The following is an 18,900-nucleotide window of genomic DNA, read 5'->3' as shown; positions in this document are numbered from 1 at the left end:
TAATTTGGTTTATATTACATATATTTTATTAAGAAAATATGTTCAATTGTTTTAAGATCATCCTGTGGTGTACATCATTTGCTTGCTGAGAGGGCAAGCAGCCAACCTGTTCCCAAGAATCTCCTAATGACCAAACCCCTGGGTAGCACTCAAGAGCAGCCCAAGGTGACTTGTTCTCTGATTCTCCACCCTCTCTCTGTGACTGGGTACTGCAGCAAGGTGCTGTCGCACTTTCACATATCCTTCGATAAAAGTCTCCTTTGTTTCATTTAGCAATGCACTAGGGGCCATGTTAATATTTCTCAGAATTGTCACCGAATTTTGAAGCATGAGAAATTATAAATATTAGCTTCACTGATGAGACTCAATTCTATTAAAAGTTATTCTAGCATAGTTACAGAGTGCATGTTCTTAGCAGTGATGGCATCCTGGCCAAACATTTGCAGGAAGCAGAAGGAATCACATCTCCTGCTGGTGAAAAGAAAGTGTTACAAACTGAATTTCTCGACAACAGAACAGCACACAAATCAAGAAACTTGACAGAAGGTTTTATTTCTGAATGAAGAAATAAGATGTACTTTTTTTTGGAAATTGGGAACAGCTTTTTAAAAGTTATATTATGATATTTTGTTAATTAATAAGGCGCTTTAATTGATTGAATGCGACCCCTGACCACCAGCTAAAGGTAGCTCTTAAAATAATTAGAAAAACATTGATCATCTTTTGGCTCAGAAGTAAAAGTTTAATTCAGATTAGATGTGTTAAAGAGGCAGGACTTCTGTTTTATTTTTGTCCATAATTTAAAAAAAAAATTAGGTCCCTTCCACATCACAAACAAGAACATGGCCAATTAGCCCATTTTAGAGCTCTTCTAATATGACTCTTGCCCTAACCCCTCAAGGATGTCTAACAACAGTTTAGGTGGACTGTAATCTTCTGTGCATCTGCCTTTAATGGGCCCACATTTTTGTTTATCATTCTTGTTCTCTTAATGTACTTATAAAAACATTTGCTGTTAGCTTTAATATCCTTTGCAGTGGTTTATTCATCTTCCTTTTTATACCTCCTACTTTCTTTGTATTCCATTATTACTTTTGTAGCATGGAGCCTACTGGATTTCTGCTTTTCTTTTCATTTGTGTAGGTCTTTTTTTAAACTTGATACTGTCCATTGCCTCAGTAATCAACAATGTGCTTAACTACACAAGTGAAGCCTTTGCCTGTTAGGTTATGTACTGGTTTTGTATTGCCCCAAATGATTCTTTGAATACTTCCCATTGTCTGTAAGTTCAGCCATTAATTTTTGAGCTATTTACTCTGCTTAATTAATTTTTCATATCTTCTAAGTTTGCCTTACTTACTTAAAACCTTGATTTATTACTCTCCCATCTCCCTCTCAAGCTTAATAGGTCAGACTTTGTGGTCAGTGGTGACCAAACGTTCATTTACGCTAACATTAGCCCATAGACTTTCTATGAATTTTTGCACCAAACCTTCCTGTCAGCCAATTATTTAGAAAGCATGGTGCCCTCTGTAGGACATCTGGAATGAGCGTGAAGCAATTGTACCTCCTTAACCAATCAGATTGAAGAGTCATTCATGAGTAGTAAAGAGTCTGAACCAGGAAGCATTAATTAAAATATTGAATTCAATGTCAAATCAAGTACAGACAGTGAAATAAATAGAGAAAAAGAAAGTTGGATATAGAGAAAGAGAGGGATAAATGAGACAGAGAGAAAGGGTAAAGAAAATTGCTGAAAAAAGAGACATGTCTTGCACTCATCGGGAGCATCGCAAGAATATCAGTATAAGGGGAAAACAACAATTTATACTGAATGTGAAGAGAGTGCTGATTGGTTGGCAAGTGGGGTTGCCATGGGGAATGCACCACCAATGGTGACTGACAATTAACTGCCAAGCATTGTTTGAAATTTAAATCAGGCTGCTCGACCCTGATTGGTCAAGGCATTTCCCTGAGGAATAAGTTAGCGAATGGCTGTCACTTACTTTGTTTAGCTGAAACAGGCGCAATGTATGTACATATTATTTCTGTCTGCAAAGAACAGGGCCCTGTGCATTAATATATGTAGCTTCCAGTAGACTCAAATGTGCTGCACTCCGAGACAGACTAACAATCTTAAATTGGTTGTCAGCATTATTCTTAGCGCATTGAGAATTATTCAGCGAATGTTGTCCAGTTTCAGAATCACATCTAATGTTTATAATACATTTTTGAATTTTTAAAAATCTCCAACCATAATTCGTATCTGAGGGAATGAGGCTCCATATTATTAGAGTTAATTTTCAGAGAGATTGTTTGGCAGTCATTAAAACATATCTTTTTTGGTGAATTTAGTTCATATATTAGGCTAGTACAGCAAATTCATGCCGTTCCATGTATTTAAATGGCAAAGCTCTTGGTGAGGCACAATTATATTACAGCTTCTGGAGAGGCAGGGCATCTTGGACAGCAACTTCCTGGTTTATGTACTTAACTGTGTATATGCAATCTCTGGAAGTTACTGTCCAATTTACACATTAATAGCGGTGAGTGCTGCTAGCCTCATGATTGCAAAATCCAGCCCTCTACCAAATTCAGTCATATTATGGCCACCATTTAAAAGGAAGAAAATAAGTTTGACGCTCTGAAGTTAATTTTCTTTACCTAAAACAATACTGGCAAGTTACCTTATGAAAATTGCTGTCCAAATTTTACTAATAAACTTTGATTAAACACCTCTAATTATTTTGAGAATGTTCCAATACGTAACAGCACATACCATTTTATTTTCATTGGTAATAAATAAAGCCAGCTACAGCTTGCAAAATGGACACTGCCCACTGTTTAGATGTTAATGGATTTTCAAGTCTGATCTAGGGAAGTACCAATGTTTTCACTTTCGATCACACACCTGCGGTGTTTGTGTGTTATAAGGTTTGGTGTTACTCTGTGGGGTATTTTTCATAAACTGCTTTACACAGCCATGCAACCCTATGCATTGACCCTCTAGTTATTCAGTTATTCACTTTCAGTAAAATCATATGTGGAGTAGCTATCATCCTTCAGCCAAATTGCTGCACTTTAACTTTCATTTTCTCATGCTGTTCCACCATTATTTTCATTCAGTTTTATATTTGCTTGACTGTGAGATTGTGGTGAGTATAACACCAGCACTGAAACCTTGATATTATGTAGTTGTGCTCACTTTGTGCAACTAGACTGAAGTCAGGTGAAATTGTTAACTGTTGTGTTAAATTAGAGCCCTCAAACTTGCTTAGTGCTACTGTTTTGTTTGTGGGTTTTTTTTAGATTACGGGTTCTTTTGGGTTTCTGATTTTATGGGCATGGATAATAGTGCCCAGTTGAAATGCAAAGTCACACAACTGAATGAATGTACCCCACCTGATTTTGTTTTCTGTATTTTTAAGTGCAACTACCAGGTAAATCATCAAAGTTTGCTATTTCCAAAGCTAGTTTGAAACGATCTCCTCCAAATAAAGCCTTTACTGGACTATGCTTGACAAAGTATGGTGTAAGTAAAGCACAGAAGGCAAGAAACGAGAATTAGTCCAACTTTTCAAATTATATAAAAGGGCTTCCACCCATACAGTATACCACATGTGTCATCTGAAGAAACTACTCAGCAGGACAGATTCGTCAATTACGTCCCATTTTTCTATCACAACCAGTTATTAAAATATTCTATTAATGTTTGAATAGACAAGGAATCTAAGATCTGTGTTCAGAAATAAAAAGAGTTCTAGAAACAGAAGTATACTGGTAACATTGATGTTGACCTAAGTGCAAGTCTTTACAAATCCAGAGTTGATTTCTTCATCAAAACCTTCTCCCTATTCTTTTGGCTTCACTTTTGAAGCTCCTCCTTAGCGATTTCAACCTTCAGCTACATTTCTCTGGCTCCCTCCATCCAACTTCTTTGCCTATTGTTCCACTTCTGCCTCACCCTGCACAATACGAGACTTCACTAAATTTGAGGTTTTGATAAATGATCAGACCATCTCTGATCACCTGCTTGTTTTGTTCAATGCTCACATCTTCCTATTTACCTCCAGCTAGACCACCATTACCATCTGCCTGTGGAAAAAAAAATCCCCATCAACACACTCTATAGTTGCCACTTCACTGTCATTTTGTTCTCCACTTTACATGACACTACCACCTCAATTGACCTGCCCAAAACTCCATTTGTTTTACTTTTGATATCCTCAGTCTACCAAGTTACTCATGGCATATCATCCCACTGTTTTTTCATGTACAGCTCCTAATTAAGAGAACGCAAGAATATAATAGGATTAGGAGTAGGCTATATGGCCCATTGAGTCTGCTATGCCATTCATTAAGATCATGGTTGAACTTCTACATCAACTCCACTTTCTCATCCCATTCCCACATCTCTTGATTCCCTTCATGCCCAAAAATCTAATGATCTTTGTCTTGAATAAACTTATCAATTGAGAGTCCACAACTCGCTGGGGTAGGTAAGTTAAAATATTCACAAACCTCTAAGTAAAGTTGCACTTCATCTCAAATGCTTCCTGGCATTTTTAATGGTTTCCCTTGCAGATGTACTGCTCCCTCTCCCTTCATAAACACCCTCTTCAAAAAATCATCTGCTGCTACTATTACTTCAAATATCTTTCCTTCCTAAGATGTTTGAATGTTTCTTTGGCAACCAACTCACAGCATAGAACTGCCCAACATCCTTTGTGACTGTGACCTCCTCCTACCATGCTCTAAGAGGGTGCTGTCAACCATGGACTTCCATTGGATTGGTCCATGATTATGTTTGGCAAAGTAATGCAGTGGTTTGCCTTTGCCTTCTGCAGTACCAATGACCAGGAAACTCTCTCACTCTTACCACCATCCATCAGGCATATTGGAAGGATTTACAGGCTCATAATCAAGCTGCTTGGCTATATTATGAACACACCTTCCATTTCATCTAGTCCTGAAGTGGGACTTGAACCGGAAGCTCCTGGCTTAGAGGTAGGGACATTATCACTACATCACAAGACCTCCCCGTGACTGTGGCCATGGCATGTTATTCTTCTTATCCTCCTCCTCAACCACTCCATTTTCCTCCCCTGCCTCTCCTCTTGGATAAACCTCTATGAGATTGTACTCCTTAACACACATCTTGAAATAGTTTCTTTTCCTGCCTTATGCGGTCACCTCAGGAATACACCAAGTCTCTGTCCTTGGCCCACTCCTTTTCTTCTTTTGCATATTTTCCTGAGTGATATTATTGTAGGTTTGGATTCATTACACATATATGCAAAAGGCAAAAAGGTCACTTTTCCATCACCACCCTTGATTCAATTGACCATCACCATGCTGTCAGATTGCTTATCCAACATCATTTGAGAGTAAGTCAGACCACTTCTAACTGTACATTAGTGAGGCTGAAACCATCCTGTCTCGATCCTGTCAAAAACTCCATACCCTAGACTCTGTCTCCATTTCTTTCCATGATTGATTTCCCACCAAACCAAACAGAATCCAATCTTGGAGTCTTGTTTGACACTGAGCTGAATTTTAAACTCATACATTATCCATCACTTCCACTTCCTAATATTATCCAATTCTGCCTTTACCTTAACTCCATACCTGCTTATTTTTTAGGCATGCTTTAGTTATCTTTAAACTCAACTTTCCAACTGTCTTCTGAGAAGTATCTCAAACTCCCTGCTGTATAAATTCATACAAAACTCTTCCACCTACTTTTCTTTCCCACCAAGTCTGTAGCTCCAATTCTCCTTACTATTTGCCAATAACAATTCTAAAAACTCCAAAAATGCAGCATAACTGGCATATTACTTTATATCAACTTCTGTCTTGGTTGTTCGAGTTAAACTCTTTAAGGTGTTTAACTCATTGACAAACGTGGTGAAGAGGCACTAGAAAAACTTGAGCAGACATTTAAAGATTTTTGGACATTCCAACAATGCATGCAAAACTGAACTATTCACTCTTGTGCATTCCCTTAGTTCCTGTCTTGCAGGGGCCTAGCCTTGCCTAGTGCTTCCGTGCAATGTACCCAAGTGGCTGCAGCATGGCTGGTGGAAGACAGTTGACTTGCATTGGGGGAGACTACAGGTTATCTTGCAGGATGACCTCAAGCAACTCTGGACATTGAGGGCTTGGCTTTGGACACCATCACCTCAGCATAGGTGGCAGCAATCTGGGTGGCTGGCTGACAACAGCAAGGGCATTAATGGAGCGGCAATGGTGGGAGCACAAATGCTGTCCCCTTGAGAGATGGCTGGACTGCTGTAAGAGCATACATTGTCCCCTTGAGTACTGGTATCTGAAGCCATGATCTGTCTGAGCCTGCTTTGCTTCAAGTTGGGCTTACATGGCAACAAACATGGATCTCATGACTTCAGTCTGAGCTTCCAGTTCAGTACTCAGACAGAAGATGGCTTCTTGCCTGTGCTCAATGGAAGCTGAGCCACCATATTTGGGACTACATCATAGCTGGGTCCACAAATGTTGTCACAGAATTGGCAACCACTTCCATATTGGAAAGGAGGGGCTCCAAGTTCTGCACAAAACCTTGTGCCAAGTTAGGGCTGGACTCCTCCATGTTCCTTGACAATGACAACAGGTGCAGTGGCAGGCCTGCAAGTGCACCAAGCATCTTGTTGCTCATGGCTCTCAGTGCTCTCCACTACACAGCTCCATCAAAGTTATCATCACAGTCTTCTGCTGCAGACCTCATCTGAACCCTCGCCCTCCAGTGGGCTGGCACACCCGCTAACCTTTCCCCAGCCTAGCTACAGCCTACTTGTACCTGGGATTCACCACATGCTGATCTCGCTTCTAAGCTCCACTCTAAAGCCAATATTTGAGCTGGTGGCTGCCAGTGCCAAATCTAATGATGACATTTCTTCATCAGAATTGGGCTTTTGCTGAGGATCTTCAGCCTGAAGCTGCACTGGCTGGTCAAAAAGTAAGTCTTGGATATCTGAAAGAAAAGTGCTGAAGGGGGGTAAGGGAAGAAGGGTGGATATGGAAAGCAAAATGTCCATAGTCATACCATCTGCAGCTTGCACTTCATGCCAAATAGCAGGATGAAGTAGGATTTGGGGTGGGGTATGAAGCAGGAACATGCCGTAATCTTGGATGTTCTTGGTGACTCTGGTTGTAATGGCCTCAATCGCTGCTGACCCAATAGTTCACAGTACAGTCTCCTGCAAGGGGCTCAGGAGATGCAGGCATGCCTGTTCCCCAACAAGTCTCTGCTGCTACCTCCTGTTATACGTGATCTTGTCCTGCAAGAGAGAGGAAAGGTGAGTGTGTTGTAAGGTGTTTAGGTGATATGCTTGCCATGGTTAAATACCTGGAAGCATGTGGAAGTTGCGAGATGTACCTTGAGGGCCTCCTCTCCTGGAGAAATCCCCCCTTTCAGCCCCTGGTGTAAAGCCTCCAGCGCTACATCAGGGAATCTGGGAGCCCTGTCTTTGACCTGCTGTTACATTGACAGTCATATTCTTTCTCTGAAACAATTTGGAGATAGTTCCATCAGTGGGAAATCTAGAACTAAGGAACACAGTTTCAAATAAAGGGTCTCCCATTTAAGATGGAGATGAGGATGAATTTCTTCTCTCAGAAAGTCTTCATTTTTGTAATTCTCCACCCCAGAATGCAGTGGTGAGTGGATCATTAAAAATATGAAAGGCTGAGTTAGACAGATTTTTGATCTGCAAGGGAGTCAAGGGTTTAATTGGGCAGGCAGGGAAGTGGAAATAATGCTAAATCAGATCAGCCATGATCTTTTACTGAGTGGCAAAGCAGGCTTGAGGGGCCAAATGGCCTACTCCTGCTCTTATTTTCCTATTTCTTATATTCTTACATTCTGCTGCAGCCTGAATGCACCTCCCCTTTTAAGATTCATGCTGTCTTTAAGAAGTGCAGGCTAGTTGTAATTTGCATTAGCCATACATGCACCTGGCCCACTGCTGAGCAGCCAGCCAGTCAGCAATATGTTCAGCACTGGGTTGCATTCTCCAATCATTTTGATGGACATGCAGTACTAAGTTTGCGTGGTACCTGTATCAGCTTGACCAGGCGTGGGGTAATGGCATATTATGAGCCCTGCATTCACTAATGGACCTAATTGAATTTTTAGTCCCAGATGAGTGGATTGGACTGAGAGGAAAGTCCCTATCATAGACATTTAGTAAGGTTTGTCACTTTGCAACTGTCTTCCCCAAATTGATATATAACATATAAACTTCTGATCCATTGCCCTTGATGCTTTTGGCACGATGTGATATAAGCATTTCTCTTTCACATTTGTAGACTAAACGTAACTCTAGTATCACTGTATTATTTGATATACTCATAATGCTCACAGTAATAACACATTTAAAAACGTATTTTTACCTATGATGTTTCTGCCTGGTTTCAAACCAGGGACCGTTTGCATGTGAAACAAACATGATAGCCACTACACTGCAGTAACAACTTAGGTGCACCTTCTGGCGCGTCAGTGTGAAAAGTCAACCCCAGATCCTCAGTAGGCTGACTTTGCACTCGTGAGTGGCATGAAAAGAAAAGGTGAGGGAGTTGACCTAGAGATGCAGCAGGAGGATAGGGAGGAGGAGCTGAGCTTTGCATAAGTGTCCCAAAAAGGGATATTTGGCTGTGGTTCTGGTTCTGCTTGTAAACTGACACTTATCCATAGCACAGACTCTTTTAATTTCATCAACACTGGTTAGTGATGGAGGAAAGCATCAAACCATTCTTAATTTAACTGTTTTCCTCCATACCTGACTGTAGAATCTCTTCTGTAAGAATGCTTTTCAACCGTTCACTTGGCTGGATGTTATGACTGCTGGTTGCTGTCAGAGGCCTGTTCTCCCCGCAAGTAGATCAGATGATGAGGCATTGTGGTTTGAGCTGTTTCCCTCAACAGTGGCTTGCTTTGTTTCTGGAGTAGTCATTAACTGAGACAGGACCAATGCGTTGTGGGTGCTATCACTCACCCCTTGCCTTAAGGCAGATGGTTTGAATCGGGCCTCATTCGCAGTCAGGGAAAAAAACATATGGAGAGTGTCACCAAGTTGGTATATACTAGAGCAAAGTTATCACCATTTCTGTCAGTTTATTACAGACTGGAACAGTTCTTGCATATTAACTCTTTGAGGTGTGCATTATTTGTTTAACTCTCTGAGAAGTGCAGCCATATCTCTGTACCAAATCTAAAATGTTACAAGAACATATTTTATATTTTATTTGGAAAGTTCCCATGGTATCATTGGTGGTCCCAACAGGAAAGAATTTGCAGGCTTGGGGGGATGTTAGGACATGTGACAGGAGGGGGTGAATAACATTGTTAGAGATACTATCAGGTAGCTGAGTAGAAGCAGTTTTTATATCAACTTTAGGGGATTGAAGTTTTGGACCAGATGTGAGGAATGGATCACTTGGGGTGGGACTTGGAGGGAGTGAGTGCAGTGGAGTTGAAACATCCAAGGTGAGCCTGAGAGGAGGGTGTTTCAGAGCTTGAACATTCAGGATGATGGACCTTGGACAAAGCAGAGATTAGGCAGAATAGATAAAATGCCTAGAATGGAGAATTAAGGAGAGAGGGAATGTGAAATTATCATGACAACTGAAAATAGCTTGATTTCATCCACTCCCCCACCCCTCAACACTTTGATTGCTCTATCATTATGTTGTTAGTATGAATTAATGTCGGGCTTTGATTGGTATATGGCACCACATATTAGAGACTTGCTACAATCACACAATATTAAGATGTAATATTACAAACACTAGATTTTAAATAATATAAATTCTTCAAAGGAAACTGAATTAGAAACTATCATTTGTTTACATTGTTTCAATGATATTTTGACCTTCACCATTAAAGTGTTGAAAATAATCACTTTTATATCATTCATTAAAATAAAAAGTGCAAATATAATAACTATCATGCGTCTAATGTAAGTCACCAACCATCCTAAAACACATACTCACTGACACATGCGCTGACCTGCTTAAGACTTAATCATGCAACTTTAGCATAGGGTTTATATAATACTTGGGTCAACACTAAGATTACAGTTATGTTGCACTGGTGGCCTGAGACCAATAACTGTAGAGATTGAAATATTATACTGAAAATCTCACTCTACCAGTCAGGAGAGAGTGCTGTCCATGTGTAAACCACGCAGCAGCCAATAATATTTTTATTGGACAGTTGGGAATGTCCAGTTAGACTGCCTAAGCTCTTTTTAGGCTCAGTTTCATGCTACACTAAGTCTATTTCATATGATGCTGAGTAGTTGGGAGGCAGCATTCTTAAAGAAACCTCATATTACCCAGTCTAAGTGCATTGTGCAATCAGAAGAGGACCCAATTCTGATGTTATGCTGCTACTTTGTCATCAAAACTGCTGCAAATTGGCACAGAAATGACAGAAAACTGCATCTTAAGAAACAGGCCATGACCAAAAAAGTGACTGTTTTACTGATGCTTCTTATATTTGATAACCTAATTTCTAACCTATGTTATAATCTAGGTTAGTCATGGATTCTGTTATTTCACAATTACACCTCTGGTAGTTCCAATTTTTGTTTCTTTACTTAATTCATACCATCTCCTTTTGCCTTGCTCCATCATACCTTTTGTTATTGAACCACTTCTGCCTTCCACCATCTCACAGACCTTCCCTTTTGCTCCAACCTTGCATCTCCCCTCTGTACTTGCTTAAAACCTTTTACCTCCCTAACTTCTTCAACTTCTGACAGAAGGTTGTTGACGTGAAATGTTAACTCTGTTTATCTCTCCACAGATGCTGCTGGAGTTGGGAGGAGGCGATGGTGTAATGGTAACTGGGCTAGTAATCTAGACACCTCAAGGTAATCCTCTGGGGGACTTGGTTTTGACTGGAATGACTGTGAAACAATTGTTGTACCCATCACTAATGCCCTTTAGAGAAGGAAATCTGCCTTCCTTACTTGGGTGACACTTGTAAATTCCCCTCAGTTGTATCAAACTGCTAGAAAGCCTTAAAAAAGGAATGAAACCGAGGCACCAGAAGCAACAATGGCAAACTCAACACCTGTCGATCCTGCAAATCCAGTGCCAAAATTGTGAGAGCTGTCTCACAAACTAGTCAAGACACAGACTAGTCAAGCAACAGCCTGACATAATCATCATAGAATGATAGAGTGACTGCATTTGACCTAGTGTGGCATCAAGGAGTCCCAGCGAAACTGGAATCAGGGGGAAAACTCTCTGCTGGTTGGAGTCATACCTAGCACAAAGGAAGATGGCTGTGGTTGTTGGAAGTCAGTCATCTCAGCTCCGGGACATCACTGCAGGAGTTCCTCAGGGTAGTGTCCTAGGCCCAACCATCTTCAGCTGCTTCATCAATGACCTTCCTTCCATCATAAGGTCAGAAGTGGGGATGTTCACTGATGCTTGCACAATGTTCAGCACCATTCGTGACTCCTCGGATACTGAAGCAGTCCATGTCCAAATGCAGCAAGACCTGGAAAACATCCAGGCTTGGGCTGATAAGTAGCAAGTAACATTTGCGCCACACAAGTGTCAGGCAATGACCATCTCCAACAAGAGAAAATCCAACCATCGCCAATTGATGTTCAATGGCATTACCATCACTGAATCCCCCCACTATCAACATCCTGGGGGTTACCATTGACCAGAAGCTGAACTGGACTAGCCCTGTAAACATTGTGGCTACAAGAGCAGGCCAGAGTCTAGGAATCGTGCGACGAGTAACTCACCTCCTGACTCCCCAAAGCCTGTCCACCATCTACAAGGCACAAGTCAGGAGTGTGATGTAATACTCCCCACTTGCCTGGATGAGTGCAGCTCCCACAACACTGAAGAAGCTGGACACCATCCAGGACAAAGCAATCCGCTTGATTGGCACCAAATCCACAAACATTCACTCCCTCCACCACCGACACACAGTGTGTGCCATCTACATGATGCACTGCAGGAATTCAACCTTCCAAACCCACGGTCATTACCATCTAGAAGGACAAGGGCAACAGATAGATGGGAACACTGCCACCTGGAAGTTCACCCCCAAGTCACTCACCATCCTGACTTGGAAATATTTCTCCGTTCCTTTACTGTCACTGGGTCAAAATCCTGAAACTCCATTCCTAACAGCACTGTGGGTGTACCTGCACCACATGGACTGCAGCGGTTCAAGAAGGCAGCTCACCACCACCTTCTCAAGGGCAATTAGGGATGGGCAATAAATGCTGGCCCAGCCAACAAAGCCCACATACTGTGAATGAATAAAAAATAAATATCCCAAGCCTGAAGGCTGACCAGGTCTTGCTGCATATATATGCAAATACCTTCAGTATCTGAGGGGTTGCGAATGGTGCTGAACATTGTGCAATCATCAGTGACTATCCCCACTTCTGAACTTATGATGGAGGGAAAGTCAAAGTGGTTGGTCCCATAGCCTTTGCAGTATTCAGTGCCTTCAGCTGTTTCTTGATATCACATGGAGTGAATCAAATTGGTTGAAGACTGGCATCAGTGATGCTGAGGACCTCCGGAGGAGGCTGAGATGGATCATTCACTCGGCACTTCTGGCTGAAGATTGTTGCAAATGCTTAAGCCTTATCTTTTGCACTGATGTGCTAGGCTCTTCCATTATTGAGGATGGGGACATCTGTGGAGCCTCCTCCTCCAGTGAGTTGTTTAATTGTCCACCACCATTCACGACTGAATGGCAGAACTGCGGAGCTTAGACCTGATCCGTTTGTTATGGGATTGCTTAGCTCTGTCTATCACTTGCTGCTTATGTTGTTTGGCACAAAAGTAGTCATGTGTTATAGCTTCACCAGGTTGGCACCTCATTTTTAGGTATGCCTGTTGCTGCTCCTGGCATGTCGTCCTGTACTCTTCATTGAACCAGGGTTGATCACCTGGCTTGATGGTAGTGGCAGAGCCGGGGATATGCCAGGCCATGAGGTTACAGATTGTGTTCGAGTACAATTCTGCTGCTGCTGATGGCCCACAGCGCCTCATGGACGCACAGTCTTGAGTTGCTAGATCTGTTCAAAATCTATCCCATTTAGCACTGTGGTATTGCCACACAATATGATGGAGGGAATCCTCAATGTGAAGGCAGGAATTTGTCTCCCCAGTGACTGAGATGTCACTCCTACCAATACTGTCATGGATAGGTGCATCTGCGGCAGGCAGGTTGGTGAGGATGAGGTCAAGTATGTTTTTCCCTCACCACCTACTGCAAATCCAGTCTCACAGCTATGTCCTTTAGGACTCAGCCAGCTCGGTCAGTAGTGGTGCTACCGAGCCACTCCTGGTGATGGACATTGAAGTCCCCCACCCAGAGCACATTCTGCACCCTTGCTACCCAATGTGCTTCTTCCAAACTGTGTTTAGCATGGAGGAGTACCAATTCAGTTGAGGGGTGAGGCAGTGGTAATCAGCAGGAGGTTTTCTTGCCCATGTTTGACCTGATGCCATGAGACTTCATGGGGTCCAGAGTCAATGCTGAAAACTCCCAGAGTAAATCCCTCCTGACTGCATACCACTGTGCCACCATCTCTGCTGGTGGAACAGGGCATACTCAGGGATGTAATGTCTGGGACATTGTCAGGTATGATTATTGAGTCTGACTATGTCAGGTTATTGCTTGACACAGTGGGACAGCTCTCCCAGTTTTGGCACAAACCCCCAGCCATTAGTATGGAGGATTTTGCAGTGTCAACAGGGCTGAGTTTGCCGTTGTCCTTTCCAGTGCCTAGGTCATCCTTCCAGTTTCATTCCTCTTTGACTTTGTAGTGGTTTGATACAACTGAGTGACTTGCAAAGCTATTGTAGAGGGCATTTAAGAGTCAACCACATGCTGTGAGCCTGGAGTCACATGTAAGGGCAGCAGATTTCCTTTCCTAAAGAGCATTAGTGACCCAGATGAGTTTTTTGAGAAATGACGATAGCTTGGTTGCCATTACTGAGACTAGCTTTTTAATTCCATATTTTGTTAATTGAATTTAAATTCCACCAGCAGCCATTGTGGGATTTGAACCCATCTCCCCAGGGCAGTAGCCTGGGCTTCTGGATTACCAGCGCAGTGAACATTACCACTGCACCCCTGCAACCACTGCCACTTCCCCTGAACACATTTTACTCATTGTGTGAGTGAGGTATCTCTCTCCCCAACATCTCCTTTATGCTACAGGATGTGCCATTTAAATTAATTGTCCAGTGTTTTGAACGGTGTCCAGCAAACTGGATGCAGTATTCAGTGGTTACTTATTGTCAAATTTTGTTTTTGTGAAACAATATACCATCCCAACCAAACCAACCCTGATGCATTTTATTCAATTATATTTAACAGGACCTACATATTCCTCCTCGTGATCTTTATTTTTTCCTACCATGTTTGGTGAGTTCCTGCTATAATGGGCCGTAACTTCTTCGGATTGGCAATCAGCTTCGGATTGCTACTCCGTGCCCAATTACTTGTGTGGACTTTCTTCCGTGCCTGTCTCACCCGGCCTTTTGACTCAAGCTGGGCAAGATCCAGGAAGCGTAGCTGTCTCTGAAGCCCAGAGTTGGGGGTGTGGGGGTGAGGGGTAGAGGGTGGGGGACCTCGATGGTTGGTGGGTGGGAATGGTTGGACCTTGTGGGGGGGTGTTGGTGGGTGAGGATGGGGAGTTGGTTGGGAGGGGGCAGGGTTGGGCCTGCATGGGGCGTCCGGTTGTGTTGGGGGTTGGGGCCTGTAGGGGTCTGGCCCGTTTGGGTTGGTCTGGTGTCGGGCCTGCGGACAGGAGGGGAGTTCGGTTGGGTTGGTGAGGAGGCTCAGCCCTGTAGGGGGTGTCTGGCCGGGGTGGGGGGAATTCCATGGGGAGCCGGGAGTGTTGATGAATACCATGAAAGGGTGGTTAGTGGGGGGAGTCTCAAGGTAATAATCTCGGGATTATTACCTGAACCATGGGCAAACTGGCATAAGGTAAATAAAGTCAAAGAGTTAAATGCGTGGCTCAACGATTGTTGTGGGAGGAATAGGTTTCAGTTCATGGGGCACTGGCATCAGTACTGGGGTAGAAGGGAGCTATTCCAGTGGGATGGGCTTCACTTGAACCATTTGCTGTGATAAGTATCCTGACGAATTGAATAACTAGGTCTGTAGAGAGGGCTTTAAACTAAATAGAGGGGGGGAGGGTTCTGGAGAGGGGATAAGTAGGCTTACAAAGCAAAAGGATATGGCGGCATTGCAGGGCAGCTATTTAGGTAATGATACCCAGATTGTACAAACATGAAAAAACAGCAGCAAATAGGGTCAAAGGGGGAAAACTGGTAAAAAGGCAAAATTAATGGCTCTTTACTTAAATGCACGTGGTATTCGAAACAAAATAAATGAATTAACGGCACAAATGGAGGTTAATGGGCATGATTCTATAGCCATTATGGAGACATGGTTACAAGGAGATCAAAGCTGGGAACTAAATATTCAGGGGTGTGTGACTTTTCAAGAGGACAGGCAGGAAGGAAAGGGTGGTGGGGTAGCATTGTTAGTATGAGATGGAATAAGTACGATGGCAAGAAATGATCTTGGATTGAAAGATGTGGAATCCATATAGGTGGAGGTAAGAAATAAAAAGGGGAAGAAGACACTGGTGGGAGTAGTCTATAGGCCCCTTAACAGTAGCTATGCTGTTGGACAGAGGATAAATCAGGAAATAATGAGGGCATGTAAAAAAGGCACTATATTAATCGTGGGTGACTCTAATCTTCATGTAGATTTGGAAAATCAAATTGGCAAAGGTAGCCATGAGCAAGAATTCATACAATGTATTCGGGATAGTTTCCTAGAACAATATGTTGTAGATCGAACCAGGGATCAGGCTATTTTGGATCTGGTAATGTGTAATGAGACAGGTTTAATAAATGATCTCTTATTAAAAGATCTCATAGGAAACAGTGACCATAACATGGTGGAATTTAGCATTCTATTTGAGAGTGAGAAACTTAGTTCGGAAACAACTGTGCTAAACTTAAACAATGGTAATTACAATGGAATGAGGGTAGAGTTGGCTGGAGTGGACTGGGAAAGCAGTTTAGCAGAAAAGACGGTTGATGAACAATAGCAGACGTTTAAGAAAATAGTTCATGACTCACAACAAAGATATATCCCAGTGAGGAAGAAGGATTGTAGGAAGGGGATAAACCAACCATTGTTAACCAAGGAGATTAAGGATAGTATCAAAGTGAAAGAAAACATACAATGTGGCAAAGATTAGTGGTAAGATAGCGGATTGGGAAACTTTTAAAAACCAACAGAAGATGACCAAAAAATAATAAAGAGGGAGAAAATAAACTTTGAGGGCAAACTAGCAAGTAATATAAAATGGACAGTAAGCGCTCCTTTAAATATATAAAAAGGAAGAGAGAGGTCAAGATCAAGGAAGAGAGAGGCCTTAGAGAATGAGGCTGGGGAAATAGAAATGGGGAATCAAGAAACGGCAGAGGAGTTGAATAAATACTTTGCATCAGCCTTCATTGTGGAAGACACTAGTAGCATGCCAAAAATACTAAATAATAATGGGGCAAAAGAGGGGGAGGAAATAAATACAATACAATAACTATCACTAGAGAAAAAGTACTAGGGAAACTAATGGGGCTAAAGGCCGATAAGTCACCTGGACCTGATGGGTTGCATCCTAGCATATTAAAGGAAATAGCTGCAGAGATAGTGAATGCACTGGTAGTAATCTTCCAAGAATCCTTAGATTCTGGAAAAGTCCCAGAGGATTGGAAAACTGCCAATGTAGCACCCTTATTCAAAAAGGGAGAGAGACAAAAGCAGGTACCTATAGGCCAGTTAGCTTAACAGCTGTCATTGGGAAAATATTGGAGTCTATTATAAAGGATGTAATAGCAGAGCATTTAGAAATGCATAATCTAATCAAGCAGAGTCAGCATGGCTTCATGAAGGGAAATCATGCCTGACAAATTTATTAGAATTCTTTGAGGAGATAACAAGCAAGGCAGATAAAGGGGAACCAGTAGATGTAATATATTTGGATTTCCAAAAGGCGTTTGATGAGATATCACACATAAGGTCATTTAAAAGATAAGGGCTCTTGGTGTTAACGGTAGTATATTCGCATGGATAGTGGATTGGCTAACTAATAGAAGGCAGAGAGTTGGGATAAGGGGGGCATTTTCAGGATGGCAACCTGTAACTAGTGGAGTGCCACAGGGATCAGTCCTGGGGCCGCAGTTATTTACAATATACTAATGACTTGGATGAGGGAAGTGAATGTACTATCTCCAAGTTTGTGGATGACATAAAAATATGCTGGAAGGCAAGTGGTGAGGATGATGCAAACAGTCTACAGAGGGATGTAGACAGGTTAAGCGAGTGGGCAAAAATGTGGCAGATGGAATATAATGTGGGAAAGTGTGAGGTTATGCACTTTGGCAGGAAGAATAGAGGAGCTGAATATCATTTAAATGGAGAAAGACTGAAGAAAGCTGCAACATAGAGGGATTTGGGGGTCCTTGTGCATGAATTCAAGTTCAGTCAGGTAATAGGGAAGGCAAATGGAATGTTGACCTTTATTTCAAAGGGAATGGAGTATAAAAATAGGGAAGTCTTGCTAAAACTATACAAGGCACTAATTAGACCACACCTAGAATATTGTGAACAATTTTGGTCCTCTTATCTAAGGAAAGATATACTGGCATTGGAGGCAGTCCAGAGAAGGTTTACTAGGTTGATCTTGAGGATGGAGGGATTTTCTTATGTGGAGAGGTTGAGTAGGTTGGGCCTGTACTCATTGGAGTTTAAAAAAATGAGAGGCGACCTTATTGAAACATGTAACATTCTTAGGGGGCTTGACAGGGTAGATGCTGAGAGGTCGTTTCCTCTTATGGGAGATGGAGGGATAGAGACAGAGGGATGGACCAGAGGGCATAATCTCAGAGTAAGGGGGTGCCCATTTAAAACAAAGATGAGGAGGAATTTCTTCTCTCAGAGGGTAGTCAATCTGTGGAATTCTTTACTGCAGAGGGCTGTAGGAGCTGGGTCATTAAGTATATTCAAAGCTGAGATAGACAGATTTTTAATCAGTAAGGGAGTCAAGGGTTATGGGGAAAAGGCAGGAAAGTGGAGCAGAGGATTCTTAGATCAGTCATGATCTCATTGAATGGCGAGCAGACTCAATGGGCCAAATAGCCTACATCCGCTTATACATCTTATGGTAGTCAGATTGTGGGGAGAGACCCCCAGTGGCTCAATGATGTGGGGTAGAGTCCCATGGAGTTGGTGGGATGGGGTCAGTCTGGCTCTTTACAATAGTTACCCAGAAGTTAGAAGAGGTTTTAATTATTCTAAATTTTTCTGGTAACCAATTGTTTAACACAGCTGGAATCATCCAAAGTTTGTGGTTTAAAATCACATTTTCAGATGGTGCCTGACGCAGGGCAATTGCCCAGAGGAAGTGTGCATTTCTGGGCAATTGCCATGCAAACCTTTACCTGTTAAGTTCTGAAAGGGATTCCCCAGCGCATCTTTGGGGTACTCCCCCAAAGCCGACTTTGGGAAGCTCGGAAGTTACAACCCAATGTGTCTTTGGACATTAGCATATCATGTGTAAATCGACAGGGATAATCGTCACATCTCTTTGCAGGACTTCTGAATCTCTGCTGATAGTTATGAATTTCCAACATACCACTATTCTAAACAGCTTTACAATCAAATTTGTAATAAATGCCAAAATTAAAATTGACCCCTTGACTCATGTGCCTTGAAGATATTCTTCCTCGTATGGTACAGCTGTGCTGTCCCTCCCTCCACACACAAACCAAGAAGCATCAATACTTACATAGAATCACACAGAA

The 18,900-nt window shown here is 42.2% G+C and overlaps 1 protein-coding gene and 1 long non-coding RNA gene across 13 annotated transcripts in view; both read left to right on the top strand.

Moving 5' to 3' along the window:
• Positions 1-18,900, top strand: part of arb2a (ARB2 cotranscriptional regulator A) — a 918,141-nt gene that overhangs the window by 716,901 nt on the left and 182,340 nt on the right. The window lies entirely within an intron of this gene.
• The window catches only part of LOC144694598 (uncharacterized), a 40,241-nt gene that overhangs the window by 12,275 nt on the left and 9,066 nt on the right, over positions 1-18,900 (top strand). For 9 of the 12 annotated variants that reach the window (XR_013579781.1, XR_013579784.1, XR_013579794.1 and 6 more), the window contains one exon: positions 10,826-10,892. The exons of the other annotated variants lie outside the window; for them this stretch is intronic. This is a non-coding gene — a long non-coding RNA (uncharacterized LOC144694598). The remainder of the gene's footprint in view (positions 1-10,825; positions 10,893-18,900) is intronic. 12 annotated transcript variants of the gene reach the window in all.

This window comes from Cetorhinus maximus, chromosome 2 (assembly GCF_964194155.1).
Source record: "Cetorhinus maximus chromosome 2, sCetMax3.hap1.1, whole genome shotgun sequence".
NCBI lineage: Eukaryota > Metazoa > Chordata > Chondrichthyes > Lamniformes > Cetorhinidae > Cetorhinus > Cetorhinus maximus.
This window is presented reverse-complemented; position numbering and strand designations above follow the sequence as displayed.